The sequence below is a fragment of the Andrena cerasifolii genome, chromosome 4 (genome assembly GCF_050908995.1).
Source record: "Andrena cerasifolii isolate SP2316 chromosome 4, iyAndCera1_principal, whole genome shotgun sequence".
Taxonomy (NCBI): Eukaryota; Metazoa; Arthropoda; class Insecta; order Hymenoptera; family Andrenidae; genus Andrena; species Andrena cerasifolii.
The window spans coordinates 17,822,969-17,837,958 of record NC_135121.1 but is presented as its reverse complement, the minus strand read 5'-3'; the positions used below and the strand labels follow the sequence as shown (position 1 = coordinate 17,837,958).

At 42.1% G+C, this 14,990-nt stretch overlaps 1 protein-coding gene and 1 long non-coding RNA gene across 12 annotated transcripts in view; one reads left to right on the top strand and one right to left on the bottom strand.

The window, feature by feature from the left end:
* The window catches only part of LOC143368460 (uncharacterized), a 306,495-nt gene extending 305,493 nt beyond the window's left edge, over window positions 1–1,002 (bottom strand). The window contains exon 1 of the long non-coding RNA XR_013085241.1: window positions 944–1,002. This is a non-coding gene — a long non-coding RNA (uncharacterized LOC143368460). The remainder of the gene's footprint in view (window positions 1–943) is intronic.
* The window catches only part of LOC143368432 (uncharacterized), a 539,066-nt gene that overhangs the window by 370,084 nt on the left and 153,992 nt on the right, over window positions 1–14,990 (top strand). The gene's annotated exons all lie outside the window — the stretch shown is intronic.

Here is a 14,990-nt window from a genome sequence, read left to right as displayed (position 1 = left end):
GTCCCCGCGTCCAGCCGCGAGGCTACATATGTACCCGAGTGTTTATGCCCGTGCGGATAATGCGTCCCGTTATAAATTTCGCCGCCGCCGTCACCTCTCTCCCCTGGTCTCCGACAGGGTAACGCGATCCGCGTGTCTATTTGCGAGACACCGTCCCTCCCCGCGCGCAAACGACGAAGAGCGGGCCCCTTTGCAAATCCACCCCGCAAACTGGACACGTCGGAGCGTCACCGGTTCGCTAATTAACCCCCTTTTCAATTTTCCCGCAAATATTGACCCGCGCGCTGCCCTCCAGGCCCGCTCGGACCCGATTCAGCCGCGCGGAATCGCGAGGCCTCGAATCGAATCGTTAATCCCCCTCCGCACCCCCCCTCTCTCTCTCCCCCTTTTTTTACTCATCAACGAGGATCTCTGGTAAAGCGGTCGTATCCGCTGACTGTTTGTCCCGGAAACGCTCGTTGAATCTAGGACACTGGATCCCGAACACCCACCCCCTGTTGACGTTATACCTCGTTTATTCGTTCCGTTACTTCCGCGGAGGGAGGCGGACTTGGAGATTCGCTTCGGGTGATGTTTGCGGAAAGACAGTGTATACCCGGTCTTGGACTGTTGTTCTGGTGTATGGTATGATAATGAGGGGAGTGGTTTTAGGATGGAATTTTAAATTCTCTGGTAGGGTAAACCAACCAGTGAATGAATCGAATTGTTGAATCTATGGACCTTCGAGATTAATACTTGAATATATTTATGTATAACATCAAAACAACTGTGGAAATTGCATTTACATTTATTTTTCTTGAAATTTCTGTAAAAATAATTACTTATTCTTATCGTAATTTAAAAAAAAAACAATTATAAAATGCAAAACGTATAGAAGCCCAGTAAATGACCACGTACATTTAATAAAAATTGTACTTATTAATGTTTGCTTAACACGTGTAACTAAAAATATAGGATATTAAAAGTGCAACTACACTCCACTTATAAACATATAATAATGTTTAAATTTATAATTGACATTTCTTTGCCTAATGGTCGTTCACTGGTATGTGGTCGATTACTGGTTGGTTTACCCTATATTGAACTGTGTTCATTAGCGAATGCTGTTTGACTATCGAGCCGACTTGGTCCTCGTCGAGCTCGAAACAATTCCACGGCACGATTGCGGGGGGTGGAAAAGTATCTACCCCGTTCGCGTATTTACGAGGAATATTATTAAGGGGGGAGGGTGGAAGCTAGCCATACGTCCCGATTCAGGATTTAAGAGGGACCGACCAGCGCCGTATATATGTATATATAGGCGCATAAACGCGCCAGGCGAAATTCCATTATCGGCTACCGGTGATAAATATTATAAATTGGGGTGGTTGCTGTCGTTTCCCTCGGCTTACGCCCTCCCTCCCCCCCCCCCAGGGTCCCGTTCTCCCGCTACACGAAACACACCCTCCACCTGCTTCTTCGTCTACTCTTCTCCTTTCCACCCCGCGGAGCGCGTTCTTCTTCCCTGGCGCGTTCACAAAGCCAACCCCCACCCAAGTGGAGGACTCCGAATATATCGTCGTTCTTCGCTCGCTGCGCCATTTCCCCCCTCTCCCTCCCTCTTCTGCTCCTTTTTTAAGCCCTTTCGCGATAAATCTAGCCCGCGGGGGGACGGTTTAAGCGATTTTAACGGCGGGGATGGTCCGCGCGTTATTGGCCGCCGGTATCGCTGCGCTGCCGTCGCTTTATTTCGCTTCTCATCCCTCTCCCAGGTCGATTCCTCTTTCCACCTCTCGATTCTCGCGTTACTCTACTCCCTTTTCCCCTTTCTTACTGCCTTTGCCCGATCGTTCGATTCGGGATCCACTCGAGGACGGTGTTCCGACGAGACAGAGAAGAGGGTGGATGGTCCGGCTGGTATCGTCGCCCGCAGACGCGGCGACGAGCGCGCGCTCGAAATGGCGCGATGATAATGCTCGAGAGTGGGCGAGGAATTTCTGGAAGGGCGCGCGCGAGGGATCCGACGTCGCGTCTTTGGGGGTGAAACGGTGGACGATGTTGTTTTCGGAGCTGGTAGTGACGGTTGCTTTGAAGGAACCGGGGGATGATTGGGGGCTCGCTTCAGACGAGATGCTTTTGGCCATTTCGCTGTTTTCTAAACTTCCCTTGTATTTACTGCGTGTAATTTAACGTGGTGATAATAATTCAGAAAAACTCGAAATTCTAGGAATCGTAAGTTCGGGGTTGTACAGTCTGTCTAACAAGAGCGTGACCGTCATAAATTTTATCTGGATGTAATTACCGGGAATATTCACGAAGGTACCTTGAGTCTTCTCCTATGGCGCGTTGAAGAGAAAGTCGCAATTTCTTCACAGCATTCGTAAAGAAACGACATTGTGGCTATGAGTGTCGCGTACGCTAAGCGATTCGAAGCCGTTTTTTTTCTGAGCGCATCCGAAAGGACCAAAAATTTTTTCGGATGCATGAAGGTGAAGCTTCAAGGGAAATGTGTATGGACTGTGAAACAACTTGTCCGACACATTTGCTTAATATGCAGGGCCTACCTCAAGAGTATGCAGTCAATTTAATCGAAAGCATGCCTAAAAGATGTAAGGCGATTAATGACAGCAACGGCGAATGGACAGTGTATTAATATAAAAGCGCTGTAGTACTAAGTGGGTAGAATATGTATAATCATTTACACTTTTTTATAATGAACAGTTTTGTAATTATGCCCGTCACGCTCTTGTTAGACAGACTGCATTTTTATATGCTGCTATATTATCGCAATCTCGTCGAACTGACTTAAAAATAAAGTTTTTACGCTTCGCGACAAAGGGCGCAAGGGGTAAGTAGAATAACTACTGTCCAAAATCCGAGGGACGTCAAGTGCAGTGAGCATAATCTGGTACCTCGTTCCATAATACTATTCAATTCAAAATCAAACGCTGAAATGATTTTTAGTCAGTTTTCCTCGAACGAAACATCGAAAAAGGAGGAAAAAGTGTTACGTTCATCAAAAACTGAATCGCGTGGAGCATAGTGGAAGCAGAGAGCCGACGAGCATCGAATGTCAAACATCGAATACAAGTAATTTAATAAAGAGAAATCCTTGCTCAAAGCTGCCAGCGAAACAAAAGACCGTCCGACGCAGCGAATTGTCCCGTTTGTGTTAATTAACTTAATTAGCAACGGAATGTGGATTAAATCAAGGCACGAGTGTTTGTTAGAAGCGAGGCTTCGACCTCGTTTTCCGAATTTAATGAAATTTCTCCGTCGAACGGGAAGAATGATGTACGTCGAACGTTGCTGTATCGATTTAAGCAATTACGTACGTATACTCGACATCTGAATTTGAATCACCCTCTGCTTATATTTCGGCTCATTACTATAATTCCCTCCCACCTGATATTCGAGGTTTAAATTCGTTTCTTGATTTTAAATGTAAAGCCCGGCGATATATATGGTTACATTATGCGTCGCAATAACTTTCTAGTTTCTTAATGTTAGTTAGTTTTTAGTCATTTAGTTAGTTATTTAGTTATGGTTAGGCTTCTAACAGTATTGTACTGCAGCCTCGCCATTTCCTTCGCTTGTCTTTATGTATTATTTTCTTCTCTGGATGTGTCAAGTAATAAAGACGAATAATAATAATAATAATAAAAATAATAATAATAATAATAATAATAATATTAATATACCGAACAAACTGAGAAAGAAATTTGTCTCATTGCCGCATGAAAATTCTAGAAAATTCATGAATACCAACAATCGATGCGAGGCATTGTAATTTCTCCTCTGTAGCATAAGTTCATATTTCTTTCGCCCCGTTTGTTATACATCTTTGAAAAAGATTAAGAGCTCGGAGAATTTATCAACTGTTTGATTAATTGCAACTTTGGACGCCTCGCGCGCAAGTGCACCGCTCAAAACCAATTAAGGAAACAATTAATTACCTTCACCTTAGGAAGAAGCGTTCTTCCCTTTTTTTTCCAGCCATATCTTCCATTTCTCTTGCTCGCAGCATAATTTATGGACACACGAAACACGGGAACGCTATTCCGTCGCGATTATTTCGCCACGGTGGAAGTTTATCGCGTTCTTGATATATTCTGATACGCTGCGCGTTATCAATGGCGATTAATTAAGCGGCGCGAGTCGTACGAGGCTTATTTTCTTCCTCCTTGATTGATAGTATCGGTGGGAGCGGGCGGTAGTGGATGTTAACGATTCCCTCCGTCCTCCTGTAATATATTCCGCAGTGCGTTGACAAAAAGCTGAGCTCTATCTGTGACCAGGCTCGCCCTCGAACCGTCGCCGGTTTTGCGCCATTGGCTCTGGCTTCCTATCCATTACCGTTGGTCTCCAACGATAACGTAACTTCTTACGGGGACAAATGTCAACAGACGTACGTAGAACTTCAAATTGTTTCTTACGGTTGGTAGCGCGGTCTCTCTGACCGACTCATTCATGGAAGAATAATGTACTCAGATTCTGTAGCTCTCGGGACGGGGGCATTAATCTCGAAATGGGAGACTAACGAAGCGATTAATCAGTGACATTGCGTCACACTTAGAATAGCAGAGTCTTGGATTTTGAAAAATAAATTATTCTGATGTTTGTCGTTTCGTTGGATATTTGCGGCACTACATGGCTTGCTTTTCCCACGCGACTATCGATCGCAGCGTCCTACTAAGAATTCTTTTTACTTGAATAAACAACGCGCCGTTTATTTGCTCCGATTCAATTTCAAATCGCTGTTTATTTTCAATATATACAGCCAAAACGGGAAGGTTCTGCGCGCGCAATAAAAATAAAAGTTTCATCCTACAAACACGCTCCCGTTGCCTGCAGCTTGTGATGGAGAAATACGCGAGAAATCCCACGTTTTTATAAACATCGGGCATAAAATGTTGTGGATAAATTAATCTCATTGGCGAGCGAAAGCATTTAAATTTTCTCTTCCAAATTTAACATCACTGGGAGAAATAATATCCCCCTTTTAGAATACTGAATAAATACTATATAAATAAAGGAGAATTGGGAGAGTTTACAGAAATTCTTTATTAATTAATCCTTAACTGGTATCCTGGGGTCGCTCGTGACCCCAAGCACCCAAAGTTCGATGTACAATTTTCGATTGTCTAAGTTGGTAAACTGAATTTCTAATTAATTTTAAAATAATAGTTTAACTGTCTACGCTTCTATTATTTTCTACATTACCTAAGAAGAAAATATTCATAGTGGTTGCTCTAGTGTCGACTTTACAAATTTCTATGTCCTTTTTTATTTGGGGTCTGCCACGACCCCAGTATACCAGTCACGTTTGCCAAAAACAGTATACCAGTTAAGGGTTAAATACGATTGACTGTACAAGTTATTCGTTTTATGCAAAAAGCAAATGAAACGAAGATACTCCTTAAAAATCGAACATCATTCACCAACATTAACGAAGTGGTCAATAATGCCTGATATCCAACGATTCTCTTCCCCCGGTTCAATTTAAAATCGATCGATCGATCGTGGAACTGTAAGCTGGAAAGGGGAGAACAATTTGTCGTCGCGTCCAGCAGTCAGTCTCAAGGAGTTCCGTGACATCGTGTCGTCTCGACACGGTTTCTGGTAACACTGTCTGAAACTGTCGCCCTCAAGATGTTTCCATCGAGTGAAACTCGATGCACGCTGTGTTTCTGCTTCCACTGAACTTAGCGCTTCGTGGCCGCGGCTATGAATTTCGGTAGATTCCACTTTTCTTCGACGATGGTTTGCTTTGGACACCGGGTTTGGATGGTTGCGAGTAACCATCAATGTAAGTGCCAAGGGTTTCGTTATATTAAACGGTTTGGTAAGCGTGGATCACAATAAGATGTTGGTAAACCGTAATATGTATCAGGTGGGAAGTAAATATCCAGTGGAATTGATTTGATAAGCGTTACCGTGACAAATGCAACAAGGGAAGCAGTTTGTCTGCGAAGGTTACCGTAATTGCGTTACGTTGGAATGTGCAATGGGGTTCGGTACAAATGAACCACTGATCGTTAGAATTTAATGTTCTTACCAGGACCGGGGATCGATCGCCTGACTAATCGTTTTAAAGATTCATTTACTTGAGCACTAAGCCTGGGAACAATTCGCTGTACAATTAGTATGATTGTATTCCAGATTGCATAGGATTCTACCAAAAAGAGAACGTACGTATCTATTGTTTGGGAAAGAAGCGTACGGTTTACAGAGATGGATTTTTTAATCTGGTAATACAGTTGCAAATATGTTTCAATCCCGAAAGCTCATAATTTTTTGCGAAGAGCGCAAATAAGGGTTCTAAACCTCTTTGTTACACACGTTCGAATCCATTACTCCCCATACGTCTCTCCAAATAAAGGATAAATATAAACTTCGTAAACGACAGAGTTACAATAATTTCTCTTAAATGCAAAACAAGTCCACTGGAATTATTTCGTAGTACAGTTGGAATCAGAGGCGGATTTAAAGTTTTGGCGCCCCTAGGTTAACAAGCGTCTGCTGCCCTTTGCATGAAATATCATCAAATATTTTAATTAAACAAAGTTGAGACGATTAGTTATTACTAATTCGCTACACGAAGAAAAGTGAACTGTTTTTAAAGTTGTCTCAAGCCTCTATGTTTAAAGCTTTTCCAATTCCTTTCGCTCAAAATTTGTCGCTCCCCAAAATTTTCCGCCCCCAAAATTGGTCATTCAGAACCACTGAGAAGAGAACATCCCGAACCCGAAAATTCGAAAAACTCTGAAACTTCGTGAATATGTAGGGAATTTCCTCCTCATTTCAACGCAATTTTTGTTTGTTGCCCAAATTCACTCTAAGGGGGTGTAATTGACCGCTGAAAATCCGGTTATTTTCCGATTTTGTGAGTTGTAACTCGTGAGCTGTAAAATAATTTTTTCACCAAATGATAGTTCTAATTAAAAGAAGTAACTTTTGTCTTGAAACTTTTTTCCTATCTCTTACAGATTGCGAGTTACAAAATAAACTCGGAAAATAGTCTAATTTTCAGGGATTAATTCCACCCGTTTAGAGTGAATTTGGGCAGCGAACAAAAATTGCGTTGTAATCAAGAGGAAATCCGCTATATATTCAGAAAGTTTCAGAATTTTTTTAATTTTCGGGTTCAGGATCTTCCCTTGTGAGTGCTTACTATCGTCACGTAATTGTTTACGTGTCCGCGGAAATCTGGCCACTTAAATTCCTGCATTTCAATACTTCATTAATCGTCTCCCCAATTCCATGGAAAAGCAAATCAGACAAGTATGTGCGCGAAATCTTACATCGACACTCGCGATGAGACTGAATCCATTCCGATTGTTTGACTGCTCGCTCACAATCTAGCCGCGTCAGAAGGGAAACTGCTGACAGAATTGCTGTTTTCACGTGGCAGCGTAATTCGCGGATGTTGCTCCACGTAACTTTACTTGGGGAATCGTGTTACGCAGATGTTTGTGCGTTCCATTTTTATCATTTCGCTACGTGCAGCGCGGATGGGACGAGAAAATTGAGCCACCGGTATTATTTTCGTTTCGACGCGCATGCTGCGCTACCTTCCCGTTCTGTGCAATACGTTCCACGAGAAAGATGTTTGCTTATACAAGAGACGCTGCGGAAGTAGCGAGATTGCTTCGTGCTCGGCCGGTGGAAGTAACGCTCCCGACGAATATCTGCGTGCTGCGAGAGGCGACGGCTGTTGCTGTGCCAGTTATAAAATTTAACTTTTATCGCCCCGCGCGGAGAGGCGCGTTCGACGCGCACTTACCGCCGTTTATTACGAGACAAATTGAGTATTTGGTAACTAGGCGATGGAAATGGAATACGAGTCTGTGCACAGTGAGTTCTCAAAGTCTACCCTCGGCTCGCGATATTGACACAGAATTGCTTAGGTCAGTGTCGTCGTAGCTTCTAGCAACACTAGTGTCTTCTAGTGACAAGCTATGCACAGAAAGGAATTTGCATTTTGAAGTTGCAACTTCAGATTTTTGGAGGAATATTCATAGATTTTGATAGCCAGAAGCATAAAGAGTATGGACATTGTATCTCACAAAGGATCATCCCCAACCCGGAAATTGAGAAAACTCTGAAACATTGCGAATATGTAGGGGATTTTCTTCTGATTACAACGCAATTTTTGTTTGTTGCCCAATTTCACTCTAACGAAGTGGAATTGACTCCTGAAAATCCATTTATTTTCCCATTTTGTGTTATAACGCGTGAACTGTAAAATAATTTTTGCACCAAATGATAGATCTATTTAAAAGAAGTAACTTTTGTCTTGAAACTTTTTTTTCTATCCCTTGCAGTTCGCAAGTTGTAACACAAAATCGGAAAATAGCCGAATTTTCAGGGGTTAATTTCACCCCCTAAATATTCACAAAGTTTCATATTTTTTGGAATTTCCGGGTTCAAGATAATCCCCTGTCAGTTTATACCTTCTCTATATCACCACCATTCCAAGATCACTCGAAAGATTCCGTACAATCTCCTGATCGGTTCACTAACCCACATTTTTTGTGAAATTGACTTAGTAGCAATAATGTATTCAAATACATTGTACTAATCATAAAAAAATAGGAGAAACTCATTTTTATTTTCAATGCGAGTTAGTTCGTTTCCGCTCTCTGTAAGTTACCCTCCAAGCCCACAATTTCACTTCGGATCTTACAATATTCATGTGACAACGAAGAACAGTATCCCTGTTGTTAACACTTCTGCTGTACCCATTCGTTACAACACATGGGTGGCCCAAAATCCGTGTCACCAGCAACTCTCCCAGACTCTTTTCTGGGTCACCTTAAACGTTAACAATAGAGATATCAATCTCTTTCTTAACAAAACAATGGCTCGGCCCGTCGCGAGATAAAACGCAGCCAGGCCAACAATGAGCTCCGCGGAGCAACCGGCAATATCCTCGTGCATCGACGTTAAAGAGATTAAACCAGGGCGGAAACGACGACGCCCGCGTGTACACGAGCTGCTCGCAGAATGCTAACATAAATTTTATAGCCCGTGGTGAGGCCGAGTAATTCGAAGATGCCAGACAACACAGACGTCTCCCGTTCCACGGCCAGGCCATTAAATCGTTGTTAAAAGAACGCGCGAACGAAGAAACGATCTTCTCTCGGGGAAGATCGCACGGGCCAATCCAAAAGCGTAAACGGAATAAATTGGCGTTGCTGGCCGAGGTATACATACTATACTGTCGTTCCTTTCACCGAGCACGGGTTCGATGAATAGAGAAATTGTTTCGTTATTCTCTATGTCCTATGCATCTATGCGACAGGACCGTGTTTAATATCCGTATTCGTGTTTCATTGCCGATGGTTCATTGGAGAACATCTGATATAAGGGGAATGTCACAATTTCTGCACGAGAGGTAACTCGTCATAAAGAAGGTGTAAAAAATTTGTTTTGTGATCGAAATTTGCAGAGTAATTGATTAATTCTTTAATAATAAATCAACCAGTCGAAAACTATTTAAGAAAGATATTTCAAGATGTTTAACTATTAGTAATTTGTAATTAAATATATAATGCTCTAAATGTCCGTATTTCTGCTGACGAAAAATAGCGATGTACGTATTTCTACACACCATTTGTACCAATTTCTGCTCACATAATGTTACCTTTTCAGCTTAAAATAAGTTACATCTTTTATGGAGATGTTTTATAACACAACGGTAAAGCATAAAATAATGATAAAGAAAAAATAAAATGCCTTCGATTAAAAATAGAGGTTACAGCATATATTGAATTGTCAGGTTATGTTGCTAAAATTTCAAAGTTTCATAATTATTTTAATTTCCTGGTTGGGATCTTCCCTTTTTAATAAAATTTTCTCCAGCGAAGCGATGCTTGGAGACATATCTGGCCAATCTGAAACTATATTCCGCCAAAGCGCGCAGTCCCTTGTCGCTCGAAGCGTTACCTTGGTCCACCGACCGAGTACCGTATGCAAAATTAAAATCTCGATTATTCTGAATAATTGGTGCGCAGGATGTTTGTCTAATTGATTCTCCGCAGCGAAGGCTTCCAAAGGACACTGTAGTCGCGGCCGTTTGTTTTACAGGGCCCGTATAATGGCCACTTGAGATTCCCGAGTAATCTCTGTTAAATAATACAGTGCTCGGCGTGTTTCCCGATCCGCGCTATGAGCACAAGCAACTTAATCCCGATAAACCCGCGGCGAAATTCAGCGCGCGCCGGCTCAAAGCGTCGCGCCGCGACGTTCTCATCAGCTCGGCGGAGCGTAGGAACGTCGCATCGATCGCACCGACGCCGGAGCATCTCCAGCGAGCTCCATTCACGATGCATCTATGCAATTAAACGTACAAAAAGACACGTGCACGGAAGAGAGGTTCCCGCGAGCGTGAATGAATGCGCGACCAGTACACGTGCGCCCGGCTTGAGTGCAGAGTACAAACACGCGTACTTACTCCCGCTGAAGTGGGCCATCATTCCGCGCTCCGCGAATGCATACTCTCACGCATCCGACATAAAAATGCACGCGCGCACAGCCGGAGCGTGTTGCGATAAATGTGGAGGCGCACGATTACGCGTGTGGACCGCGAGGCGAATTCCCCGCGCGATATGCATTCCAGCCAGGTAGCCAGCGAGAAGAATCTTTCCATTTCGATGCATTAGCGTTCTGCATCCTGGACCGAGGGATTGGTCCTACGTCTCGTACGATTCGAATTTGGCACGCGACATTCTATTACGTCTTTCCCTTGTTTTTCTGTTTTTATGTATATAATGCGCATGCGTTATTGACAGCACTAAGGGATCAGGAGGAATAAACCAGAATTGTTTCTCTGAAATAAACAAAGTTTTTGTCATTTATTAACATTTACATTAACTAATCTCCTAAATTTAATAACAATTATTTACACACCTGAAATAAACAAAGAAACTAGATTCATTGTTTATTCTTTACCCTATTAGCCTAGCTTTTACAATCAATTTTATAATCACTACACGTGTCTTCTATTTCAACGATGACTCTCCGTTATAAGGTCTTTCTCTCTCATTTTACGCTCCTGCGTGACTAGTATACTGTCTTATCGGCCCGCGTGTGAGCGCGGGGATATTCAAATTAACCTTAAGGAAGTAAACTTCCTTACATGTATTTCAATGATATTTCTTTTAACTACTAAGGGCATGTCGGCGATGAAATTTAAAAAGTGTTGAAGCTCTCCTATTCAGAATCGCGCCCTCTGCGACCCTCGGGCGCGCGAAAATGTATTTTTCATGCGTTTCCGTATTTATTCGTGGGCAGTCCTTTTTTTTTCATCCCCTCCCTGCTCGCTTCCGCTTACTTTTACCGCAGCTCGAGTTTCTTTTACCGAGGGTACTTATATTTTTAATTCCTCTTTACGTTTCCACGCTTTCCCCCCCTTTTTATTATCCCAGACGGGCTTCCGCGTTTAATTTTTAATCCAGCAACCGGCTGATTCCGAAATACCAAGAACAAAAATCTGAAAAGTTCCGCGCCCCACGAAGCCCTCGCGCCCTGCCCTTTTTACAGCCTTGTAAAATAAGCGAAATTTCCTCGCGGAACGGTGCCGAGGCGTGTCGGGGGGGAAGGGGATGAAAGAAAGGAAAGGGAACTTGTGGGACGGAGAGAGGGAACTTTTTATTTTTACGCGAGCAAATTATGTAGATTTTTGAACGAGTACCAGCGAAAAGGCCCATTCAAACAGCTGACACTTCCATTCACGTTCCGTTCGTTCAATTTTCTCCTTTTTTTTCCTTCTTCAATGTTCCAAAACGTAACGACAACTCTAGCATGAAATTAACATTTCCGCGCTGGATCTATTTTTTGTAATGCAGGGATAAAATACAAGTGCTCTTTCAGTGGTGGTCGATTTTGATCTGTTCATGTTGATGGCAATATTTGTTGCGTAAATGCCATTCCGATTTGCGCGTATTATAAACGTTAACTGTTTTCGTCGTTCGGGCATCGAGAAAATCCGAGCAGTGTAAATATCAATGTTATTTGGAGAGCTGGATATGTATAGATCCGGCTTTTCCGTGTTTAAATGTTTCAGATTAAAAGCTGTTGCTGCATGTTGGGCCTCGATCGGATGCTGGTCGATGGTCTCTCGCGATCTATCACAGCTCTTACAATGAATTAATATCCTAAGGGTTGATTGCAGCAGATATAGGTACCATCTGGTAATAAGCAGGCTGTGCGGAAGATTTGGGCATTATTCCAATAATAATTTAATAATTTATTCGAATAATGCCCAACTCTGCTGTGCAGGAAGTGTATCGGGACAGTGACAAGAAATTTATAATACAAAAAGCTGCAAAAGTAATGTAAGAAGAGGGAACTTCGTTATACAGAGTAAGGGGACTTTCTAGAATTGCTTTCTCTAGGACCTTTGTTTATTGGAACTTTCTGTTGAAATGTAGAAAAATATCAGTGTAAAACTGAAAAGACGTGTGATCCTGATGATTAGTTAGAGAAAATAAAAGAATCGAGTAGGTGTGAATCTCTACGAATGTCTGTTTACAATGTTGTTCGATGCAGAACTGACTTGTGGGGTATGGAAGTTTCCGCAGTTCTTAAAGAACTCGACGGAATTTCTCCCGTATTTTTGTTTCTGCGACGATGTTGTAAATATAATACTGTAACTTTGGAAGGTCTCCGTTGAAGTTGTTTCGCGGCAGTCTGCTCCAGTGCTGAAATCGATTTTGGCTTCGGGGATTTAGCTTGGCAAGGCCAGACCACTGTTGGAGACCACTGTCCATCAGCGATCAGATTTAACGATAATGCCAGATAATTAGATTCCACCTCTAATTCCCGTTACCAATCACGGAATTATCAGCAGCTGGTAATTACTGGCCAGAATTACCTATTCTCTAACAAATATCTCCGTCTCTGTTCGGTTCTTATCACACAGCCCGAGCGTTGCCAATGTTTGAGGGACGTTAATTAATTTTCAAGCACTTCGTCCCTTCGTGGCTGCAGGCGTATTTATTTTCACGCAACAGGGGGATGGGGGTGGAACAGGGAAGGGTAGAAGCAGGTGGACAGAGGACGGATTGAATTTTTCTGTGAACTTCTGTCAAAAAAAGAAATGCCAGAAGTATTGCTTTTAGCGTTGTTCCAATATTTATATATAGTGAGTGCATTGTCAATAATGTTTCCTAAGAATTTCTGTATCCTGTAAACGAGATGATGAAGATGTTATGAGGTTGTAAGATATTAGACAGCAGCAGAGTTGAACATTAACTAAATAAAAATTTATTTAAATAACGAATAAAATAAAAGTTAAATAAAAGTTACTTTAACTTTCGATTGTGCGACGAATAAGGTTAATTTTTTTATTTGACGAGAATTTATTTGCCGAACGCTTCAACTTCAGAGTCAAATAAACTTTCCAACTTTAACTTCAACTTTACACGCGAATAAAGTTAAAGTTGAAAATTTTATTCGACGCTTCAGTTGAAACGCTCGACGAATAAAAAAAATTTAACTTTATTCGTCGAATAAATTCTCGTCGACTAAAGTTAACTCGCGTTAACTTTATTTCCATTTCAATTAAAAAGAAGGTAATCATTCTTATTTTTGTCTGAAGGTGGGCAAGAATACACAGACAATAACTGTTATTAATCTCCTCATTCTTTGAACATCATTGAATTCTCCCCGTGTAATACCCGTGTGGGAAAAGAGGAGACGGGATTAAACCCATCGATGTTGCAAATGGAGCTTGCCTGTAATGCAGGAATTTATAAAGATACTTGGGCGACAGAAACGAGGTCGCCGCGAAGGAACGCGCGGAACTACAATTATTTTCCATGCATTATTTATTTCGACCACACCGCAGGGGATTGGAGGGGCGGAATGGGAGGGCGGTGGCATTCCGCCGTTTCAAACATTTTTGCAGGTCGCGGCTTAATGCGGCAGAACTCGTGAAAAATTGTTGCGAATACCGCGCGGGCTGCGTTTTGCATAGCTTGTAAAATGCTCGAAGAGCCGGATAATTAAGACCAGGCCAGCAGAAAAACGGTCTTTTGCAACTTTTAGGGTATCTGGTGGCTTTCCTGCTACGCTCTTTCACAGTTTTCCTTTAATTAAGGGCTTACTTTTCTTTGATCAGCCACGTAATGACGTATGACGTTCGAATGAAAACAAAACACAAAAAGTAGTGGGTGAGAAAAGCATGAGACCGTGTCTTGTTAGTTTCTCAAAGCTGATTGGTCTGTTTTCGTTGAAAACGAGTACATTCTTTTAATGATAGCAACTTAGTAGTGTATCGTTAGTTGCATCCAACTTGTTAACGTTGACGTCTGCGTCTAGAGGTTGAAGTTACTTTTTAGGATTTAGGGGATGGTACTTACTGTCTACTGGATTTATAAGCATATGTTTAATAAAATGTATAAAATGATACAGAAATTAAAATATTTATTCACAAGTCTTCTGTGTAAGAAGTCAACACATTAAGAAAGGTACATTTCCATACAAAATAGATCAAATTTGCCCACCATTTCCTAGTCAAATCACTGACAGTGCCTGCCGTGAAAAGAGTATATAAAATTTGAGATAAAATTCACTGCCCAAAAGCTAAATGCAACAAGATTACAGAAGTCGATTCGAGTGCCTCGGGAAAAATCTTAAAATCGTCGGAAAAAAATAATCTACAGAAAACCTGGCACAACGAATTCGTAGACACGGCCAAACCCAATCCCTCGCTACAAAAGAGAAATTCGAGTCGGTCCACCGCGATTGAAAATAATCAAAATGATCCGAGCCGTATTTATCATAGTATGTCAATTTTAAAAAGACTGTGGAAGCTGTGCGCGCGGTCAGCGATGTTGTAATGCACGCTGCAAAGTGCTCCGCGATATATCTCGCTAGCCTGCTCGGAATATCACCGAGTCTCACGGCCGTATGAATATTAAACGGTTTTTCAACTGTTGTATAATTGGCGCGCCCTCCGTGGGGCTGTTAAGTATACGCGGTGGTGCCACGAAACCGTGTGC